Here is a 24,203-nt window from a genome sequence, read left to right on the forward strand (position 1 = left end):
TTCATCTCTGGCTCTGGCAGGGTGAGATTCAGTGCTTCGGATTTATCGTTGTTAATTTTGTAACCCGATATCGCTCCGAAGTCTGAAAGCTCTTTTTGTAAATTCGGGAGGGAAATCTGGGGTCTCGAGAGTGTTAAAATTATATCATCCGCGAACAGGGAGATTTTATAGTGGGAACGTCCAATTTTTATCCCTTGAATATCTATGTTATTTCTAATCGTTGCTGCTAATGGCTCTATTGTTAGTGCGAAGAGGAGGGGGGACAGGGGGCACCCCTGTCTTGTGCCATTTTGGATGCCAAAACTCTGGGCGTCACCACCCGGTAGTTTAACCGCTGCGGATGGATCTTGGTAGAGTCTGCGGACCCCTTCTAAATATGCGTCTCGGAAGCCAAATTTGCGCATAGTATGGTCTAAAAATAGCCAGTCTATCCTATCGAACGCCTTCTCTGCGTCTAGGCTGAGTAGTATTGCTTTGGTACCTGTTAGGTGGATATGCTCAATAATGTTGATTATTTTCCGCGTATTGTCTGAAGCCTGTCGGCCTGATATGAATCCGACTTGGTCAATGTTAATCAGCCTCGGCAGTATGGGGTTCAATCGGTTGGCTAGAATTTTGCTATATAATTTGAGGTCGTTGTTAAGTAGGGAGATTGGACGATAGCTTCCACATTGCATCGGGTCTCTGCCTTCCTTATGAATTATAGCTAGGTTGGCCAGGGACATGGAAGTGGGGATCGCATTTCCTTCCATAAAATGATTGAACATTTTTAGTAGATGCGTGGATAATATGGGCAGGAATCGCTTGTAGTAGACGTTAGTGAAGCCATCAGGGCCAGGTGACTTGGAGATCTTTAATGCTTTTACCGCTTCTTCCAATTCTTCTTTCGTGATCTCCGCGTTGAGGATCTCATTTTCCTCATCAGTCAAGGTGGGGAGTTGGCATTTGTCTAAGTAAGTTTTGATCGCTTCTGAAGCTTTTGTTTTATCTACACGACCAGTTTTGGGTCGTAGGTTATACAGATCTGTATAGTACTTTGTGAACTCCGCCGCTATTTTTTTATCGTTATATTGTATTTCACCAGATCTATTCTTAATCGCTGTGATTTGGGACCTTTTTTGTATTCCACGCAGTCTGCTGGCCAGGAGCTTATCCGCCTTGTTGCCCTTATCATAATAATGTTGATTGGTCCATTTAAGGGCTTTTTCAACATTCTCCATTTGGGTCTCTTTGAGCTTTTGCCTGGCTATCGTTAAGGCTTTATATGTTTTCTTTATGGGGTTGGCTTTATGGGACTGCTCAAGTTTTGAGATGCTATCGGTGAGGTCTAGAATTAGTTTGCGTTTCACTTTCTTCCTGTGAGAGGCAATAGAGATAAATTTGCCTCTAATTGCCGCCTTATGGGCTTCCCATAGGATCGCCGGAGATGACACCGACCCCGAGTTAAAGAAGAAGTAGTCCTTAAGGGAGGCTCTGATCTCTCTCTCTATCTCGGGATGGTTCAATAGGGAGTCGTTCAATCTCCAGGAGTATGAAAACGTCTTTTCAAACGGTGTAGATAGGGTCAAGGTGATTGGGGCATGGTCTGACCACGTTATGGGGCCGATGTCTGATTTCGTGGCAGCCTCTAGGATGTTCTTGGTCAGCAGAAAGTAATCTATGCGTGAGTAGGTCTGGTGAGGCGCCGAGTAGAAGGTATAGTCTCTCTGGCCCTGATGTTGTGATCTCCAAACGTCCACTAGAGAGAACTCCTCCGCTAAGTCCCTGAACCTTTTCCCGGTGATTTGGGAGTGGGTTGTACGGGGGTGACCCGTTACGGTCGATCTGTCCTCGGTGGGATTAAAGACCATATTCAGATCTCCTCCCACTATCATCGAAGACAGATATCCCGGGTCTATGCCCTCAAGTACTGTTTTCAGGAAGTCTATTTGATTTTCGTTTGGGGCATATACATTGATTAAGGCGATTGCTGAGCCCGCTAAAGAGCCATATACCATGAGAAATCTACCCTCTGGGTCTATTGTCGTTTTGATATGATTGAATGGAGTGCCTTGTCTGATTAGGATAGCCACTCCTCGCTTCTTACTACTAAATGATGCATAAAAGCATGTTGGGAACACTTTTTTGAATAAATTTGGGGGGCCATCTGATGTGAAGTGGGTTTCCTGCAGGAATACGATGTCTCCCCCAGTCCGTTTTATGTCTTGGAGGGCGAGCCTCCTTTTCCTATTATTTTGAAGGCCTTTTACATTGATCGATACTATTTTCACTGGGGCGTTAGAGGCCATATGTGATGTTGGTGTATCTGGTTTTTAGGGATCCTCCCTTCCCATCCGGGGGGGTCCTGCTCTTTTGGTATACTCGTAGGTACGGCCCTGGCAAACTTTTGTAGATGGCTTGCTTTGTCGGAGGGTTGGTTGGATGGGCCAAGGGGGGAAGGGGGCAGGTAGGGGGCAGAAGGGGCGGGGGGTAGTGCCGCTGGGACAGAATCAGCGGCAGAGAGAGAAGTAGGATGAGGTTCAGGCTTGAACCTAACAAGTATTTGCCTGGTCCGTGGGCGACCGGCTTGTGGGCTAACGAGCCCAACGGGATTGACTCCGGTGTCGGCATCCAGTGGGGAGTGTGGGGGGATAGGGGGCCGAACCCTCTAGATCTATGTTTTTCCGCCGCTCAAATATCTCAGTTATATCCTTAGCTCTTTGGTAGGAGGGGAGAGCGGGGGGGAGGGGGGGGTATGGGGCAAAAAGGGGGGGGGAGGATGGGGGGGGTGTATAGGGGGGGGCGGGGGGGGAGGGGCTAGATAGGAATGGGTCATTACCGAGCTTTTAAGGTGAGAGGGGGGGGGGGTGGGGCCTAGGGGGGGTGGGGGGGGAGGCAGGTGAGGAGGGGGGAGGGGGGAGGGGTGGGAAAAGTGGCAAGAAGCGGGGGGGAGGGAAGGGGGGGGGAGGGGAGGGGGACAGGGGGAGAGGAGGGTATATATAGAGCATGTCATGCATACAGGTGTCTCTTGAATGCTAGGTATACAATCTATTTCTCCCTAATAAACCATTTGTACATTTATCTCTTTTGTCAGCCTCGGGGAGGGTGAGTGAGGGGGGGGGGGATGGGGCGAGGGGGGGGGGTGAGTGGGGGGGGGGGGATTTCGACGTTTTGTTTTGTAGAGGCCGCTTACACATGGTACATATAGAGCATTTCATACATATAGGTAGGTCTAGCATGTGAGGTATGCAAACTATTTCCTCAATTAATCGTTTGTGTATTTGTTTCTTTTGTCACACCCGGGATGGATGTGGGGGGGGGGGGAGGGGGACAGGGGGAGTAGAGGGAGAAGATTTCGGCGCTTTGTTTTGAACTAGCCTCCTACCCATGGTTCATATCATACATGTCACGAATATGGGTAACTCTTGAACGGGAGGCACACAATCTATTTTTCTAATAACCCGTGTGTACCATTATTTCTTTTGTCGGTCTCGGGGTGGGTGAGGGGAGGGGGGGGAGGGGTAGGGTGGGGGGGTGGGGAGGGGGGGTGAGAAGAGCTGGTGGGAAGGGGGGGTGGGGGGGGGGTGGGTTACTCTATGGGGGGGGTGGGGGGTGAGGTGGAGGGGGGGGGGAGACACAGGGAGGAAGGGGAGGGAGGGGGGGGTGCGGGGGGGAGAGGGGGGGGTGGGATCGTTGGGGGTTTTGGTTTTGGGCGGGGGGGGTAATGTACGGGTGTCGTGGCAAAGAAAATAAATTGACTAGCAGATACATATACATATGAGATGGGCACAATCACCGTGATATTAGACAGCCACAGAGGAAGTTGGCAGGGAGATCACAGTTGTCCTTTCTTCATTAGAGTCCGCGTATGAGACATTTGTGTCCCAACTAGATCTTATGTCTCTTTCATCCACGCTAAGGTGGGCCTGTTCACAGGTGTGTATGTGGGGTCTGGGGGATCTTTGTGGCATAGTGAGCTGTGCCCAGGGTGGGGGGGGGCGGGTGGGGGGGGGTGACCAGGGATGTCATGAGGGGGGGGGATTGCTTTATTTTTGGGGGAGGTGTGTGTCGCTAGGTCTAATGGGCTCGTTCCGTTCTGTGGCGAGCCGCTACGTCTTAGTGTCATGTGATCAGTTCTGGGCGTTGCTCCGCTCTTACGCTCATGTCAGTGTGTGTCAGAGGCGCGGCTAGTTGGGAGTTCTGGGCAGCAGGTGAGAGAGTTATTCACTTGGGTGGTTCTAAGGGGGGTGGGGTCTTGGGAGGGGGGTGGGGTCTTGGGAGGGGGGTGGGGGTGGGCGGTCAGGGGGTTGGGATAGGGGGGGATGGCGTGGTAATAGGCAATTGGGTTAGGGACCCATATGTCTTACGTAGGCTGGGATTCCCTGTCATGACAGCTATTTGCTTTCGGTAGCACAGCAATCACAGCCACAGCAGTCCCAGCCTCAGCCGCCCCCCCGTGCGGAACATTTGCATGCTTGTTATTTGTTGGTTTCCCATTACGTGTTCTACACCTAGGGGCGGGCGCAGCCTCTGCTTGCTTTGAATAGGTTGGGGACTTTTATGTGCGAGTACAGAGTTTCCAATTGTATTTATTTGGTTAGCATTTATTGATTTTTGTAATAGTATTTATTGTTCTATGTAAGGGGGGGAGGGGGGGGAAGGTTGGGGTGACAGCGGAGGATAGGTGATGGGTCGGGGGGATGGACTGCCAGGATAGGTCTGTGTGGGGGGTTGTAGTGGGGCTATGGTCGCGTGTCAGCTTTATGTGTAGTTTGCTGGTGTCTGTGTACCACTGTTTGGTGCTTGGGCGACATCCTGTGTTTGTGCTCCACTCGGTTCTCTGTTTTGGTGTGTTTCAGGTGCTGGGTTCTTCCGTGCGTCTGGGTTGTCGTGCGGATTTGCTTATGCATGGGTGGAGGCAAGCGGGAGCTGGGTTTTTAGGGGGGGGGGAGGGGAGGGGGGGGACGGTGGCTTGGTGTGGTGATGGAAGGGAGGGGGGGGTAGGAAGGGGGGGGTCTAATGGTGGTTTCCTGTGTGATTTGATGTTAGCTTTGGCGTGGCTCCTTTGTGGTTGCTTGAGGTTGGGGGTGTTGCAGAGTTTATATGGTGTAGGTTAGTTTGCTGTTGTGCTAGGGGGGGGAAGGGGAGGGTAGCCGAATGGGGGGGGGGGGGTGAGTTTGTCTATTTTATATCGTAATAGTGAGGGGCGCTGTACGTTGGCTGTCACTTGAGCTATGACAGGGGTCTGGGCTGCATTTGTGTAATGCTAGTGGGGAAGGGGGGGATGCAGGTTTGTGGGGCGTTTGGCCTGGGCGATGTGTTAGCCCCGTTGCCAGGGTTGCAGCTTCGGGAGCGGTCCGATCGTTGAAAAAGGGGGGGAAGGGGGGGAGAACGTGGCTAGCCCTCTCGTATGGAGTCCAGATGTAACGTTTATCTGGAGGGTAGGGGGGGCAGTCAAACCTGATCTGGGCGTTGTTCACAGGCAGGTCGAGGAGTTCCCAGCGGGGCCTGGTCGGTGAAGTGACCAGTGGATCGGGTTTCCCCTCACCCGCCACCGCGCCTCTCGACTCGCCTGTGCTGTTTATCCAGGTGCAGGAGTGGCTTTTGCAGATAGCGCTCTGAGGTACTGGGATCGCCGCGGCTAGCCGGTTGTAGAAGCAACAGCATGCGGGACTGCTCCGACGTGCATTCATCTGGAAGGGCGACTTGGGTTGCCGGTCTCTGGGCTGCTCCTCTCAGGATTTCGGGCTGGTCGTCTAGGTGTTCAGGGTTGATGTTCCTGGTGTCCCGCCAATCTTTCAGAGGCTCGTGTGGTTCTCCGCTCCTGGCTTGTGTCTCGCGGCTCTCTCCGTATGGTGTTTCTCATTGGGGGCAGCGTCAGGCCAGTTCGCGGGCGAATCCCTGCATCTCCTCAGGGAGCCTGATGGATCTTTGTTTTCCGTTCCTGTTGACCACCAGTCGGAACGGAAAGCCCCAGCGGTAAGGGATGCTGTTCTCTCTGAGTGCTTGGGTAAGCGGCTTGAGCTCACGGCGGCGTTCGATCGTGATTTTAGCCAGATCACTGAAGATCTGCACCGGCTCATTTTTGAAGGTAAGATTGCTATTCTCCCTGCTTGCCGCCATCACTTTCTCCTTCGTGGAGTAACTATGGAGGCGGACTACTGGTGCGGCAGAGTTTATTCGAGCATTTGCCTGTTCTCTGCCGCAGCAGTAGCCTGGCGCGCGCCCGAGAGTGACGGGCGCGCGCCGAAGCAGCGGAAGAGCGCCCTCCGATCGGGGCGCTCTCCCTACCGCTGCCGGGTCCACCGGGTCCCCCGGAACCCCCTGCCGCTGTCCCGCGATCGCGGGACACCAGGGCTCCCTCGGGGAGCCCCTGGACGCGCGTGCAGGGGGCGCACGCTCCCGATGACGCGTGACCGCGCGTCTATGACGCGCGGCACGCCGAGGGGCGGCCACTAGCAAGCCGGGAGATTTCCCGGCTTGCGGTACCGACCACACTCGAATAAAGTGTGTCGGTACTGTATGATGTCTCGCCTCCGCTTCGGGTCATTGGAGCGTGGGCCTAGCGCGCGGTGCGCCCTGTCGATTTCCAGATCCCTGTTATCAAGTCCTTCACATAAATTATTGAAAAGGTCGACCAGATATGGTTTTATTTGTTCAGGGAGAACCGTTTCCGGGACATTTCGAATCCTGAGATTCTGTCGCCGGTCCCGGTTCTCCTGGTCCTCGATACTGTCTTTCAGTAGTCTGACCTCCTCCCCCAGGCGCATAATCTCGTCGTCCGCCATGGCCTGTGCCTGCAGGGATTCTTCCAGCTTACTCTCGAGGTCCTCCGTTCTCTGCGTAAGGCCGCTTATCTCTTCCCGCATTCCTGCCATCATGTCTTTGAGTTCCTGCCTGAGGGTCTTTTGCAGTCTGTCGTGCATTTTGGATAGAAGGTCCTCAAGATATGAGCGTGTAATTTCTCTATCCAGGGCGGGTTCTTCTGCCTGCATGCTTCCCTCCCTTTGCGGGGATGCGGCCGCGTGGCGTCCGACGCCATCTTGGGGACTCTGCATGCCCGCTAGGCCGCGTTTTTGTTGTGGCTGAAAGAATTTGGAGGCGCCTTTGGAGGTTGGGGCTTTTGCCTTCTGTGGCATGCTGTGGGGTTCAGACACACTGTAGAGCTGTTTGCTGTCTGATTCGAGGGGTGGAAACGGCTTTTTTTATCGTTTGCTTCGTGAGGGTTGTTAGAGCTCCCTATTTAACCCACCATCTTAGATGACGTCACCGGAAGTCTCCTCGGGAATGCTTTATTTTTTAATCGACTTGTCATCTCTGTTTAAGTGCATCTCTTGTATCCTATATATGTTGTAGTTTCTTGCCTTAAAGTCTCTAAACATCAGTCTCCTTTTCATAGGCGAGTTCAGTCCCTTCATATTCATGGATACCACTTTTAAGTTGCTGTCCATTTACATATATGGGTTTGAATCCTATTTTGTCTCTCGTATATTTTGTCTTTATGGTTCTAAAAGGTTGTCGCCATGCTGTGTTTCATCCTTTTGCTTGGTCTTGGAAGCTGGAAATGGAGGGATGGGGATACAATATATAGGGTTTCAACTTTTTTGGAGGTGGGGTCCATATACATTGTGGGTCTCTGAACCTGCAGGGGAAAGGGATGTGGTTTGAAGGTTCTGGAAGTTTGTTTGGGGTGCGTAAAGAAAGCCCTGGACTTGTAAGGAAAGGGCGGCATGACTTCAGAACGAGGGGCCTGTCCCCTAAGGCCAGAGGGAGGGGTTAAGTAAGGGGTACTTAGGACATGGGGGAGGAATCTTAGCTTTCTCTTTCTTTTAGGATCTACTGGAGGAAATTCCACCCTGTTTTTAGGCATGAGGGATGTCGGCGTTGGAAAGAAAGATCAGATTCTGATTTTTTTTGGCCGCAGCATATGGGGTATGTGCTGTCGGGAGTAATGTTACTCTGGGAGGGAGAATCATTCAGTATTGGCTCCAGGAGGGAGGTCACAGACCTAGGATGTATTTTAGTTGGGGAAGGCGGTACAGTTATAGGTTGGGCGGCTGGAATCGTGGTGACCTTTAAGATGGAATTTGTGAAAGGCAGTTCCATTCCAAACTAGGCTCAGTTGGTGTGGTAGTGACCTTCCGATGGGGGCTCTGTGCATTCAAATTAAGGTACTTAACGGCTCGATAAGCACGAGCTGAGGGTATCCCTCGAGCTCTGGAAGATGTGAGTGGAGCAATCTGACTGGGTCCCTAGTTGGAAGATAAATATGAGAAGCTGTGGTCGTTAATTTCTCTAAAGAAGTTGTATAGTGTGTTTATTGGGAATGGGAGAGGAGTCCAGCTCGAGGCGTGTCGTGGATACAGAGATCCGTGCCCTTTCCACAAACACCTTTTTTTAATAGTAAAAGAAAATATACAACGTGTCAAAGCATTGTATGGATTAGTAACATTACAGATAAACTTTGCTATTGCTACAGCACTTTGTGCAGCTTGTGGAGAAACCACAGGGTAGGGTATAAACACCTCCTTATCTTTATGTACAGATAGTAGGTGTTGATCACATGTGGATTGCACTTGCTTTCTAAGTTCGTATGTATTCTGTGTGCCTTGTGCTCTTCTACAGCTTCCACCATTTTCAGGTGGCAATTTAGTAGGAGTAACAATGTCTCCTTGTGTACAGTTGTGTTGTACAGTGTAAACATTTCATCTTTAACCAGTTGGTATAGAACTTGGTATCCGGGAGCCTTGGTGTTAAGTGGTTTGTTGCTGTGTCTCCCTCTAAGCCTATCAGACCTTGTGTGCTTATACATGGTTAGGCTTCATCTCCGTCGATTAAACCCCTTATCTATCAATCTTTAAACATTTCTAATGGATTATACTAGTGTAACCCCACCTGTTGGGCTTACTAATTTGTATATAAAGGGTTAATGGCTGGTGGGTTGTTGCAAAGTGGTGACCTTTGTTTGTTGCCAATAGTGTAACAGAAGACGTTAGCCCGTCCCCATCCTAGAAGAAGCTCACCTTGTCACATGGGGTGGGTGATGTACTGGGAGCCCAATCACCCCCCCTGTAGCTATGGTGATCTAGGAGGTCATCATGAGGTATAAATATGGGAATATAGGAGGCAGGGCCCCAGACGTGCCCTAATACCATCAGGAGGATTCCAGGAACAGTAACAGGAGGGGGCCCCACACTGTGTGTATGTAGTCCTCCATAAGTGTGAAACTTTGTTTAGATGTTCGGTCACCTTTGTTATTTTTCTAGTAAGGAGTCAGTGCCCCTTATTTTAGCAGGGCCACTACCAAGTGGAAGACCTATTTCTAGCCCTTCGACTGTGGGAAGAGAGTGATGTGCTGGTATTCTGTCCTGGGGCCCTAGTACAGGGTTCCACTGGGGGGGAGCACCACATTGGGAGTTGCCTTACCCGCAACTCTTACACCTGAAGCACGCCAGATCCCCTTACTAGGGTTTGGGATTAACTGCTGGCATTGAACAGTATGGAGGGCACGTTCCAAATGCTGTGGAGAGTATAAAGATGGGACAAAAGCCATGTGTGCCGCCCTGTGGAGCTGTTTGGAGCCCAGGGAAGATTCATGTAAATGTGACTGTATAAGAATAAAGGAGGCTTTTGGTTTACATCCTTTGATCAAATAATGCCAAGCCTGCTAACCACGTCAAGGTAAGTCTCTATAGCAGGTCCCTATGCTAAATGCATACTAATTTATTTAGCCAATCACCTGCAGCTGCTTATTGGGCAGCTTGTGGGAGGCCAGCCCTCCTTCTTCTAGGTATATAATCTCCCAGCAAGGTCCCTGTATTTCACTATTCACTTTACTTGCAGACATGTGAGTATCTGTACTGGTATATACCAGGTTTTAACTGCACTATGTTATATAAGCATATGAATGGATATAGTAACCTCTTCTGGTTTATTTCACATAACATTAATAATAGCACGTTCTTATATAGCGCTGCTAATTTTAAGTGGCGCTTTACAGGGACATTTTGCAGGCACAGGTCCCTGCCCCGTAGAGCTTACAATCTTTGTTTTTGATGCCTGAGGCACAGGGAGATAAAGTGACTTGCCCAAGGTCACAAGGAGCCGACACCGGGAATTGAACCAGGCTCCCCTGCTTCAAACTCAGTGCTAGTCAGTGTCTTTACTCACTGTATATACCCTTTCTCACTGAGTACAACTAGCCAACGCGTCACGCAGGACGCAACCCTCCACCGTGCGCAACCCTCCACCGTGTTCCCCACACCGTGTCCAATGTCCCGCAACCAACCCCAAGTGTGTGGGGACTGTGCGGCCCACTAGTGTGACAGTATATAGTTGGTGCACTTATAAAGGTACCTGCCTGGCGCTCCTGCACCCGGGCCCGCAGACAGCTTCGAAAAGGATCCGCCGCTCACCGATCCCTTCTGTGACGTCCCTCCAGGGTGATCCCATCCGGATAAAGTCTTTTTCTCTGCTGAGGCCTGGTTCCAGACCCCTCCTTGGAAGTGCAGCGTCAGCTGTGTCCCTAAACTATCTCAGCAGTTGTAATGGGGCAGGTTCCCTATCCTAGGGCCTGTCCCTGAAGCAACCACAAACTACAGTGTCTCATGGCCTGTATGGGGCCTACGGGGAATTGCTGGCCTAGTGCAGTGGGTCACTGACCCCTGCACACTTACCACCAACCCCTAGCTTCTCCTGGCACGGGCTCAGCGCGCAAAATGTATCAATCCTTTGAAGCAGGGAATTGCTGCAGCCCTATTGGCTCCCTGGCATTATCTGGTGTGCTCCTGAGGCTCATGGGACTTGTAGTCCCTGCTAATAGCCTCTCCTGATTGGTCGGAGTTTGCGCGTGTTCTTACTGCGCATGCGCGACATCTAAGGCCGCCGCCGCTGCTCTGCGCATGCGCAAGTCCCTACAAGATGGGGGCGCCCTCTCCACATAACTGCCGGGGCCTCCGCGACCCGCTCACCATCCCGACCAACGTGGCTCCCCCCGTGCTGCCGCTCGCACGCCCACAGATGCGCGGGATCGTGCGCCCCCGCACCTGACCGTACTACTCCGATCACCCGGGGGTGAGTGCAGAGAGGGGGGACAAAACCCAGAGGGGGACCTGGCTACATATATAATTATATATATATTTATATATATATGTGTATATTACAGTATATATGCAGCAAGCTTAAGCCTATAGGGCACCATGTTAAAAATGGTTTTTGAGGCAAAAAGTGACACTGTGTGCTCATTTGCATGTCATTTCCCAGAATCCCTTGCTGCAGTGGAAGTGCTGTATGCTGGGTGATAATGGGGAAAGGTGGGGTTGCAGACCTGCCTAAGACATGCAGATGAGCATACAGTTGTATTTGCATATTTGCTTTCCTGTGGAGGGTTTTTGTCACTTTGTTTACTCACCATAACTTAACTCAGTATTATGGTATATATATATATATATATATATATATATATATATATATATATATATAATCACCAAGCTTTACCCATTAAACATATTGTTGCCATTAGTTTACTTTGTGGCTTTGCAACATTTACCCTATTGTTGCCAGCAGGAATATGAAACCCTTCAGCATCAGAAGGAGCCCCTGCACATCGCTATAAACACATGGTAAACAAATCCTCTAAAGTACTGAAAGGGTTTGCAAAGCAGACTTTTATTTTTCATATTTGTCCCCGTTTAACCTGGTGTCTAATAAATCACGTCGGTTTCCCAAGAAGACTAATCCAGCGCTATCAACACTGGCCACTGACGGGTGACTTTATTACACTGAGCGAACTTCCCAGGAATAAACTTTATGTAGGAAAAACACTCTGCTTCTCACTGTCTATTTTTGTGGCAGAACTCCAGAGATCTGATAAGGGCAGAGGGCGCCCGAAGCTGCTGAATGCAATCTGTACAAGCTGTGGTGTAACCAGGGAAAACCTAAAACAATCTGATTCTGTAACAGAAGCAGCTGAATCAAATTATTGGGTTAACTGCCAAACGTCATATAGTTTTCTTCTATAGCGCTGACATCATACCCGGCGCGATCCATAGAATTGTGAAGGCACAATGAGGTCACGTAACCTATATTTTCCTCAATTACCCAGGGCCGCCGACGGGGGGGGGGGTAAGCCGGGACAAGTGTATAGTATTTTTTTTGTGTGTGAGGGGATATTGTTTTTTGTGTGTCATAGGGGGTATTGTATTGTGTGAGTGTGTGAGTGTGTGTGTGTGGGAGGGCATATTGTGTGTGTGTGTGAGAGGGGGGTGTTATTGCATATTGTGTGTGTGGTAGGGTGTATTGTGTTTTGTGTGTGGGAGGGGTATTGTATTTTGTGTGTGGGAGGGGGATATTGCATTTTGTGTGTGGGAGGGGTATTGTATTTTGTGTGTGGGAGGGATATTGCATTTTGTGTGTGGGAGGGGTATTGTATTTTGTGTGTGGGAGGGGTATTGTATTTTGTGTGTGGGAGGGATATTGCATTTTGTGTGTGGGAGGGGTATTGTATTTTGTGTGTGGGAGGGGTATTGTATTTTGTGTGTGGGAGGGGTATTGTATTTTGTGTGTGGGAGGGGTATTGTATTTTGTGTGTGGGAGGGGTATTGTATTTTGTGTGTGGGAGGGGTATTGTATTTTGTGTGTGGGAGGGGTATTGTATTTTGTGTGTGGGAGGGGTATTGTATTTTGTGTGTGGGAGGGAGATATTTCATTTTGTGTGTTGGAGGTGGTTAGGGTATTGTGTGTGTGTGACTGAGGGGGGAGTAGGGTTGCCAGGTGGTGTCTCCACAAATACTGGACACAATGGTGAAAGGTGTTATGCGCTCGAGACACACACACACACACACACACACACACACACACACACACACACACACACACACACACACACACACACACACACACACACACACACACACACACACACACACTCTCTCTCCGCTCCATGCTGTTTCCTCCTCTCCTTGGCCTGATCCTCAGGCTCCTGACACCTCCTCTTGATTGGCTGAGTTACCCAGCAGCAGCCAATTGGGATGGAGGAAGACGACCAGACCCTTTGTCACAACCCTGCTCTGTTTTTTTCTCTGGGAAATCCTGCAGCCCCCCAAGCCGGTCAGCGCACTACGCCCAGAGAGGTAATACCGGTATACACATACACGCCCAGAGAGGTAATACCGGTATACACATACACGCCCAGAGAGGTAATACCGGTATACACATACACACCCAGAGAGGTAATACCAGTATACACATACACGCCCAGAGAGGTAATACCGGTATACACACACACGCCCAGAGAGGTAATACCGGTATACACATACACGCCCAGAGAGGTAATACCGGTATACACATACACGCCCAAAGAGGTAATACCGGTATACACATACACGCCCAGAGAGGTAATACCAGTATACACATACACGCCCAGAGAGGTAATACCGGTATACACACACACGCCCAGAGAGGTAATACCGGTATACACACACACGCCCAGAGAGGTAATACCGGTATACACACACACGCCCAGAGAGGTAATACCGGTATACACACACACGCCCAGAGAAGTAATACCGGTATACACATACACGCCCAGAGAGGTAATACCGGTATACACATACACGCCCAGAGAGGTAATACCGGTATACACACACACGCCCAGAGAGGTAATACCGGTATACACATACACGCCCAGAGAGGTAACACCGGTATACACATACACGCCCAGAGAGGTAATACCAGTATACACATACACACCCAGAGATGTAATACCGGTATACACATACACGCCCAGAGAGGTAATACCGGTATACACATACACGCCCAGAGAGGTAATACCTGTATACACATACACGCCCAGAGAGGTAATACCTGTATACACATACACGCCCAGAGAGGTAATACCGGTATACACACACACGCCCAGAGAGGTAATACCGGTATACACATACACGCCCAGAGAGGTAATACCAGTATACACATACATGCCCAGAGAGGTAATACCGGTATACACGTACCCGCCCAGAGAGGTAATACCGGTATACACACACACGCCCAGAGAGGTAATACCGGTATACACGTACCCGCCCAGAGAGGTAATACCGGTATACACATACACGCCCAGAGAGGTAATACCGGTATACACATACACGCCCAGAGAGGTAATACCGGTATACACGTACCCGCCCAGAGAGGTAATACCGGTATACACACACACGCCCAGAGAGGTAATACCGGTATACACGTACCCGCCCAGAGAGGTAATACCGGTATACACGTACCCGCCCAGAGAGGTAATACCGGTATACACATACCCGCCCAGAGAGGTAATACCGGTATACACATACACGCCCAGAGGGGTAATACCGGTATACACACACACACACACCCAGAGAGGTAACACCGGTATACACATACACGCCCAGAGAGGTAATACCGGTATACACATACACGCCCAGAGGGGTAATACCGGTATACACATACACGCCCAGAGGGGTAATACCGGTATACACATACACGCCCAGAGAGGTAATACCGGTATACACATACACGCCCAGAGAGGTAATACCGGTATACACATACACACCCAGAGAGGTAATACCGGTATACACATACACGCCCAGAGAGGTAATACCGGTATACACAGACACGCCCAGAGAGGTAATACCGGTATACACATACACACCCAGAGAGGTAATACCGGTATACACATACCCGCCCAGAGAGGTAATACCGGTATACACATACACACCCAGAGAGGTAATACCGGTATACACATACACGCCCAGAGAGGTAATACCGGTATACATATACACGCCCAGAGAGGTAATACCGGTATACACATACACACCCAGAGGGGTAATACCGGTATACACATACACGCCCAGAGAGGTAATACCGGTATACACATACACGCCCAGAGGGGTAATACCGGTATACACATACACGCCCAGAGAGGTAATACCGGTATACACATACCCGCCCAGAGAGGTAATACCGGTATACACATACACACCCAGAGAGGTAATACCGGTATACACATACACGCCCAGAGAGGTAATACCGGTATACACATACCCGCCCAGAGAGGTAATACCGGTATACACATACCCGCCCAGAGAGGTAATACCGGTCTTTTTTGTGCAATGCGGTAGCCTTACTATATAAAAACATCAGAAGTTCTGTTCTTGTTAACAGATGCAAGCGAGAGGCATTTCCAGTACTGTTAGGGGTAAGACAAGTGCCTGCTGCCCTGTTTAATTGTTGCATGTTATGTTAAAGCCTTTGCTTCTTTTATTGGGAAGTAAAGTATCGTTCAGGGGGTGGTAGCTCCTGGATGTAGGGAAGAACACGTTGAATGCAGCCTCTCCATGGATGGTACAGTATGTCTGCATTTTGTAAAGATAGAGCATCTGTTACTAGTTTGGTGGAAGGGTGTAAAACATTGTCAAGCATCTGAAACAAAAAGAAATGATGAGTAAAGTGAAGCCATGATGTTTGGTGAATGAGGTGAACTTGAGTTTAGACTCTCTTCTATTAAGTCTGACTTGATTAAAGTCCTTGAGGTCTGGTTTGGGGAGGATTGTGCAATACTTAAACGTTTGGAGGAAAGAATTGCTAAGGGGAAGCGAGGTTTAGGAGACGGAGGCCTCATCCAGGCTGAGAGCTTGCTCGCGAGCGCGAGATCAAAGCAATTAAAGTAAATTGTTGTGTCCAAGCTGCGCACGTACGTGAGCGTACAGAGGCACGATGCTTGGCAAGACAAATATTTTTGTATTTGTCGCGGTTGCCCTGGTTACGCACGCGGTTCAGCCAATGAGGGCGAACCGCTCACGTGATGTCACGGCATGCCCCCCCACGCGCGCAACTAGCTGGCCAGGAATCGCCCAGCCGTTGATTAAGGCTAGATCTACAAAAGGGTACTACTCTCATTCGTTAAAATTATATATACAAATACTGTTCCCCGTACTCACTTCACAATAACCAGTAAAGCAATTGGGTACAGAAAAAAATATTAATCTTTCACTGAAGTAAAAAAAATAGGCAATATACAGACAGAAGATAGAAAAACAATCAAAATATGTGACTGGACTCGGTCATGCAACCCCATGGACCTCAGCCTCATGATTCAGCAAAGTGTTTTGTTAGCTTTGGACTGTTTGAGAACGAGAGGGAAGTACCATGTGTTATAGCCAACATGGGAACGGGCCAGAAGAAGGGGTTCTTAACCCCAAAACGTTGCCCCACCCTTTACCATTCGTTTGTATGTCTGATTCTCAATATGACGGTGCTCTTTTTTGGATCCCATGATTTGTTGTCACTTTTATTACTATTACTAAGTCTAGATTTGGTGTTCTTGTATACACATTGCATCACCTCCACAGATCGATGAGTATTTGTTCCCCTTATGTCATCATTCTTGGCTTGGCATTCAAGGCAATATATAGCATTTCCTGGAATGGTTTATACTTTGTAACGTATGGCAATCCTCCCTCTCATTCTCTCTCCTCCTTCCTTTTATTTTCTCCCCTCCTCTCATTGTCTCCCCCCTCCCTGTCATTCTCTCCCCCCCTCCCTATCATTCTGTCTCTCCCCCTCCCTGTTATTCTCTCCCCCCTCCCTGTCATTCTCTCCCCCCTCCATCATTCTCTCCCCCCTCCCTATCATTCTGTCTCTCCCCCTCCCTGTCATTCTCTCCCCCCTCCCTGTCATTCTCTCCCCCCCATCCCTGTCATTCACTCTCACCCCCTCCCTCTCATTATTTCTCCCCTCCCTCTTGTTCTCTGTCCCCTCTCTCTCATTCTCTCTCCCCCTCCCTCTCATTCTCTCTCCCCTCCCTCTCATCCTCTCCCCCTCCCTCTCATTCTCTCTCCCCCTCCCTCTCATTCTCTCCCCTCCCTCTCATTCTCTCTCCCCCTCCCTCTCATTGTCTCTCCCCTCCCTCATTCTCTCCCACCTCCCTCTTATTGTCTCTCCCCTCCCTCTCATTCTCTACGCCCTCCCCCTATCCCCCCCCTTTCATTCTATCTCCCCTCTCCCTATCAGTCTCTCTCCCCCTCCTTATCAGTTTCTCTCCATTTCCCTCTGTCTCCCTTCCCTCCCTCTCAGTCTCTTTCTCCCCTCCCTCTGTCTCTCTCCTCTTCCCCGTCTCTCCCCTCACTCTCGGTCTCTCTCCCCCTCCCTCTCAGTCTCTCCCCCCCTCCCTCTCAGTCTCTCTCCCCTCCCTATCAATCTCTCTCTCTCCCCCTCCCTCTGTCTCTCCCCCTCTCTCTTTCTTTGTCCCCCATTCCCTCTCTCGATCCCCCTTCCCTCTCATTTTATCTCCCCCCTTCCACCTCCCCCTTCCTCTCAATTTACCTGCCCCCTTTCCCTCTCATTTTCTCTCCCCCCCTCATTTTCTCTTTCCCACATTCCTTCTCATTTTCCCTTCCCCCTCTCTCATTTTCTCTCCCCCCTTCCCTCTCATTTTCTCTCCCCCTTCCCTCTCATTTTCTCTCCCCCTTCCCTCTCATTTTCTCTCCCCCTTCCCTCTCATTTTCTCTCCCCCTTCCCTCTCATTTTCTCTCCCCCTTCCCTCTCATTTTCTCCCCCCCTCCCTCTCATTTTCTCCCCCCCTCCCTCTCATTTTCTCCTCCCTTCCTCTCATTTTCTCCCCCCTACCTCTCATTTTCTCTCCCCCTCTCTCATCTTCATTCCCCCCCACTCTCTCATCTCTCCCCCCTTCCCCCTCATTTCATCTCCCCTTCCCTCTAATCTTCTCCCCTTCCTTCCCTCTCCCCACCCCTTCCCTCTCCTCACCCCTTCCCTCTCACCACCCCTTCCCTCTCACCCCCCCCTTTCCTCTCACCCCCCTTTCCTCTCACCCCCCCCCTCCTCCCACAGGCGCTGCTTCCTCCTCTGCTTGGCCATACCCCCAGGCTACTGACACCTCCTTCTGTTTGGCTGCATTACCCAGCAGCAGTCACTCAGGATGGAGGAAACTGTCCAGCACCTCCCCCTCCCCCCCCAGGAACTACCTTGCTCGGGTAAATTCAGCAGCCCCAGTCAGGAAACACTGTACTAGGCAGCAAAATGTGTCACCGCAAAAGGCAGCCGCCTAGTTTGCCTAATGATTAAACCGTCCCTGTATTCAGTATAATATATATCTAGTCTAAAACCGCTTCTCAAAGTAAAAGAGCAAAGAATGTGTTTGTTTTTCTGTCTTCTGTTATTAGACGTCTGGTTTGGTCCCAATGGCATTTTCCTGGAACCAGGGTCACGAATGATCTATGATTAGTTCCAGTAAGCTTAACTCATGTCTCACCTCTTCCAAAGCACAAACAAGTCCTTTTCTCTTTCTTAATTTTATTGAGGGAAAATCACAGGGAGATAGGTGCTTGTAGATGTAATGTAGATAGAGAGTGCTTCTCTGTTTGAAGTGCAGTGTATCAATGATGAGACAGTGTAAAACAAAAAGGCCTTGCTGGGGCAAATAGGCAGCTACTCACTCAGAGTCCAGGGTGAAAAGGATGTGCCAGTGTATTCTGGGTAGCAAGATAGCCTGGGGACAGACCATCTGTCAGCAAGGCAGAGGGGGAGAGGGCAGACTAACCCATTCTGACAGAAAGGCTGAGGTTGCTGTAGCAACTCACTGGCATAATGCAGAGACAGGGATCGCAACACTGTGTCTAGCACACAAGCACTGTGAGTGCACAGAGCAAAATATATGCAGCTGGAATGAGAACCTGACAAGCAGAAACTGCAAAGAAAGACGGGGTGTGAAACAGAAATGTGGTTCTTGTTCCATGACACTCCCCGTCTGGTATCTGGAGATACCACTATATAACTTGTTGTGTGGAACATATGTGCAATGCAAACAAACATAACATAATAATGCAAAGTCCATGTCCACATAACGAGGTGATACCGGCCGGTACCACTGGCGTTGAAATCCCTTGGCAAAGTCTTTTAGTAAAGGATGTTGGGTGGATAAACCGGTCCAGGGTAGCTGGGTTCACCACAATGTCTCTCTGTGAAAGTCTCTGGCACTGTTTCTTTTTAAACTTATGGAAGAACAGTCCTTTTGTCTCTGTGGTTTTACCTACAGAGTGCATCCCCTTGTAGGTATGCCAGTTGTGGCAGCCTGTCGCTCTGACACCTGGCGTTTGGCAGAAGGAAATGGCTTTTGGCTCCTTGCAGAAGCGGATCGACACTCCTGGAAGACCAGTTGTCGAATCTAGTCCAGTAAAGAGGGCGTCATTCGGGGAGACTCCCTGGAGCTGAGCACTGGGGCTGAACACTACACAGATTTGATCGGGTTCCTGAGGGTGGTAGACCCCAGATGACTGGAGGTACCAGCATTCTTCACCTTTCTTTATTAGAGGTGCTGGCTTTGCGTGGCCGGTAAGGAATATTTTCTGGGTGAAGGCCACAAAGTTGTTTTTGGTCTCCGGTTCCCTTTGTAGGTCGCAGAGGTGCGAAGTGAACATAGAGATGGCATGTTCTCCCTTGTTCGGGAGGCGCCTTCTTGCTGAATGGAATGGTAGCGGGTTCACCCAACTGCCCGGTCCGTCTTTGACGAGCTCCTTGACTGTTAACATCGGGAATCCTCATCGTGCGGCCCAATTATGCCAACTCTCCCAATGGCAGACACACCCTGATTTGAAGCGATGGGTTGCATTGGAAAGCAAAGCTTGTTCCCCATTGGAGCTAAGCAACCTATTATGGACCCCAAAAATAGCAAGAAAATCCGCTATACAACAGCCGCTATCCTCAATGACCAATTCATTAGCAATCTGGGATGTTACCAAATTTAGATGTGGACTTACGTCCAAGAATACCCTGATGACACCTTTATGGGGTAACCCTCATTTTGCTCCAGGTATGCATAGCGCTAACTTTCAAATATGGAAACAGCATAATATAACGAGATTAAAAGATCTGGAGGAGTACAACAAATTCATATCATTTGCACAAATTAGAGAAGATAAAAATATCCCACACTCAGAATTTTATAGATACCTCCAGATCAGAGCCTTCTACAAAAACTCAACCCCATACCCACCTTTGACAACATTCTAAAAGCTCTGTCTGAAAGAGACAAATACGAAGGGACTCACATCGCAGATGTATAGAGAAGTGGTCAGTTCTGGAATTAAAGTCACCCACAAGTTAGGATACATGCTAAAATGGGAAACAGATTTGGGGGAGACCCTGCATCTAGATGAGTGGACCCAAATAGCAACAGCAGCTGCCAAGAGCTCGATTTGCACAACATTAAAGGAGAACGCATATAAAGTCCTAATGAGGTGGTATCTTACCCCGCTTAGACTATCCAAATTTGTAAATGGTAGTTCTCCATTGTGTCCCAGACAATGTGGAGAAACCGTGGATCTGTTACATATGCTGTGGTCCTGCCCCGGCTGGTTCCATTATGGAAAAAAATCATTAATTGGCTACAGAGGATTTTGAGCCTCAATATCCCATTTGACCCCGGTCTCTTTCTATTGGGAAGAGCACGACAGGGCTTCACAAAAGCAACTCTTAAACTAATAGCTCATTTTGCTACAGCCGTGAGGTGCGAGATCGCAGCATTATGGAAACAAAGTGAAATTCCTGTTATCCCCAAGATTCGGAACAGAATTTGGTACGTATGCCAGATGGAAAAATTGATGAGTTTAGTCAATGACACTGGCGAAAATTTCCTTAATGTCTGGACGCCTTGGCTGGCCCAGGCAGACATCCCTGGGGTGGAGAGATCCACCGTTTTGCTTTAATAGCTGGTAAATGCGTTCTCCGGTGATGGGGTAGTTCACTCAGCAGCACCAAAACAAACCGGACATCGGTCCCTGAAGTGTTGAATAGAGCCCCGGCCTCCCACCCTCCCTTACTCCCTCCCCAACCTCCCCCTCTCCCCCCCCCCCCCACACCTGAATTTTGCATTATGGTTATTTATTATTTAGGTTTATGTCGTTGTTTATGATACTGTATTAATGAGCAATGTTTGTGTTCAGCTACTATACATAAGAGATATTAATAATGCATGTCACAGTACTGGAAATAAGATGTATAAATGCTGTATTTTCAAAAAATAAAAAATACAAGTTATAAAAAAAAAAAAAAAAACATCGGGAATCCTCTATCTCCCATCGATGGTGTTTGCTTGTCGTCGTCCCTTGTGGTCTGGAATGCTGTGCACCCTAAGTCATTGGTGAATTCCTCTTGCAAGAGAACGTCTCCACATATTTTGGTAATACGCCTTAGTGTCTCTTTGTTGACTGCCGTCATGAGGTTGTTCTCTCCCTGGACATGATGAAAAACAGTCTCTTTTGTCCTTGTAAATCCCTTTGTGAAATGTCTCTGCGACTGCCTCTTTTTTGATGTGTGAGAGGACAGTCTTTTTTTAAGTCAAAAACGAGCGGTTTTGACACACAATGGTCTCTGCTAGGAGGATTTCTTAACCAGGTAGTGGGATCTCCAACTCTCAGCTAGGTCGATGGTCCCGCCTTGCTTGCTCCGATGCGTCACTTCCGCTTAGTTCCGATTCGTCACTTCCGGTCGCGGCTGTGTGAGTGTCTGCTCCCAGATCTCTCCTCTCTCCTCTCAGGGCGGCTACCACTCTACGCGTTTCGCCAGTAAAGGTGTGTGGCTGGCGAAACGCGTAGAGTGGTAGCCGCCCTGAGAGGAGAGAGGAGAAATCTGGGAGCTGACACTCACACAGCCGCGACCGGAAGTGACGAATCGGAACTAAGCGGAAGTAACGCATCGGAGCAAGCAAGGCGGGACCATCGACCGAGCTGAGAGTTGGAGATCCCACTACCTGGTTAAGAAATCCTCCTAGCAGAGACCATTGTGTGTCAAAACCGCTCGTTTTTGACTTACATCTTGTAAGTAGGCAACACACATGAGCCAAGACAGAACACAAATTCATACACCCTTTTAAAAACTGTCTGCACTTAGATTGTTTTTTGTTTTCTGTTCTATTTCCCTTTATGCTCCCCCTGGATTGCAGTTGGAGAGTGAAGATTTGTGGGACTAGTGAAACCAGTCCCCACCAGCTGGGTTTTGAGCAGGGGGTTTGAACTTATTTATATCGTTTTGCACGTTATTGAATCACGTCACAAAGTTTTATAATCATTTGATTTTATTATTAACTCACTGTATAACACAAGTGCACACTAATAGAGCTAGCGCCGTTTCTTTCACCTTCACTCAGCACAGGACAGTCTTTTTGACACTGTGGCTTCACCTGCAGGGCGCCATCTTTTGTAGCTATGCCAGCCGTGACAGCTGGCTGCTTTATCGCTTGATACTCTGTGGAGAGGAACAACTGTACATCTTAGCCGTGCCATTGCTCGCGGGAGGATCGTCCGATTGTTTATTGTCTTTTGGACGATCCCTTTATCGGTCACCTTTGGGAGGTTACTTTCTTTCTTCAGTGGAGTCGACTCATCATCCTTGGTTATCTGAACCGCTAAGCATCCTAGGCCATTGTCACATCCCCCCGATGTGAGGATGTTTTTGTTGATCTCAGGGGTATGACCTTGTCTTTTCTCTTCACTTGGCCCTTCTGTCACTTGGAGATGGCCAAGACATGGTTCAGAGAGAGATATGTGCCCACATTCTGTTACCACTGTTCTGCGGGCGTCAACATAGTCTTGTCCGTGCTCTTTGTCAGTGCACGCGTTGCCTACTATCACCCATCCTAGGTCAAGTCTTTGGGCGTATGGTGCGTTGTGGGGTCCGTTATGCTGTTTACGGACTTTATGTACCCTCATGATGTCCCTACCGAGCAGCAGCAAGATCTTGGCGCCTTGTTCTACCGGCAGGATGTAGTTGGCTATTCCTCTGAGGTGCGGGTGATGGCGTGCCACGTCTGGTGTGGGAATCTCGTCCCTGTTTGTGGCCATGTGGTTGCACTCGATGAGTGTGGGGAGAGCTATCTTCACTCTGTTATCCACTGAACGTATGACGTAACCGCTTGCTCTTCTCCCTGTTGACTTAGTTGACCCTGCACAGGTTCTGAGGGTGTAGGGTGAGGCATTGTCTTGTAAGTTGAACAACTCCGTCTTTGCCAATGATCTGTTGCTTTGGTCGTCGAGGATTGCATACATCTGAATAGCCTTCTCAGGTTGTCCCTGGCGATGCACTGTGACAAGGCATATTTTGGAGCAGGACATTTTGTCACTTTCTTTTCCGCAAACCTCAGTGCGCTGAGACGTGACGGATGTTGGCTCTCCTTCTCCTTCCTCCCCACCATGCTCTGCTACGGAGGATGGGTTGTTGAGTTGGTGGAGTGTCAGCGCCTCTGGATGTAAAGATGTTACGTGCTTGTCACTTTTGCACACTGTACATTTGATTTCTTCTTTACAGTCTCTGGCTAGGTGAGTCGTATAACCGCAGCACCTGAAGCAAACTCTGAATTCTCCAAGTAACATCTTGCGTTCCTCTAGGGACTTCATCCTGAACCCAAAGCACTTGTTAAGTGGGTGTGGCTTCTTGTTTATGGGACATTCCCTGTTTGGGTCCCTTGGTTCCTCATCTCCGGCGACCGACTGATCGGGAGTAGTTTGGGTCGTGGGGGACACGTCCGTCCTGTGGACCGAGATGGGTGTTTGAGTGTTACCGTATCTCGCCACTGGTCTCTCATTCCTCAGGCCGCTTGCACTGCGTGTGGTTTGCGCACCCAAGATGAAACTGGGATTGTTCCTTGTCCTTGCCGCTTCGCGGATGAAGCTCAAGAAGAATGAGAATGGGGGGAAGGCGACTTGCTTCTCCCTTTTGTATTTGGAGCCTTGTGAAATCCATCTTTCTTGGAGGTTGTAGGGTAGCTTCTCCAAAATGGGTCTCACTCCACGAGCTGAGTCCAAGACGTTGAGACCTGTTAAGGAATGGTCTTTTCTTGCAACCTCCAGCTCTTGCAGCAGGTCTCCGAGCTCTCGTAACTTCGAGTAGTCTCTAGTTGTGATCTTGGGAAAGCTGTCGACTCTTTTAAAGAGCGAATCCTCGACTGCTTCGGGGCTACCGTAGCACTCTTCTAGCCTTTCCCACACTAGGTCAAGACCTACTTGGGGGTGGTTCGCGTTTGCCGTCCGAAGCCTCTTCGCGTGCTCCCTGGATTCGTTTCCCGGCCATTTGAATAGCAGGTTGAGCTCTTCCCTTGCTGAGAAGCCCAGGCTGTTGATTGCGTCTTTGAACGTGAACTTCCAGTCCGGTAGTTCTCAGGACGGTCGTCAAAGTTGATGAGTCCTGTC

The sequence above is a fragment of the Ascaphus truei genome, chromosome 11, assembly GCF_040206685.1.
Source record: "Ascaphus truei isolate aAscTru1 chromosome 11, aAscTru1.hap1, whole genome shotgun sequence".
NCBI classification, from domain to species: Eukaryota; Metazoa; Chordata; class Amphibia; order Anura; family Ascaphidae; genus Ascaphus; species Ascaphus truei.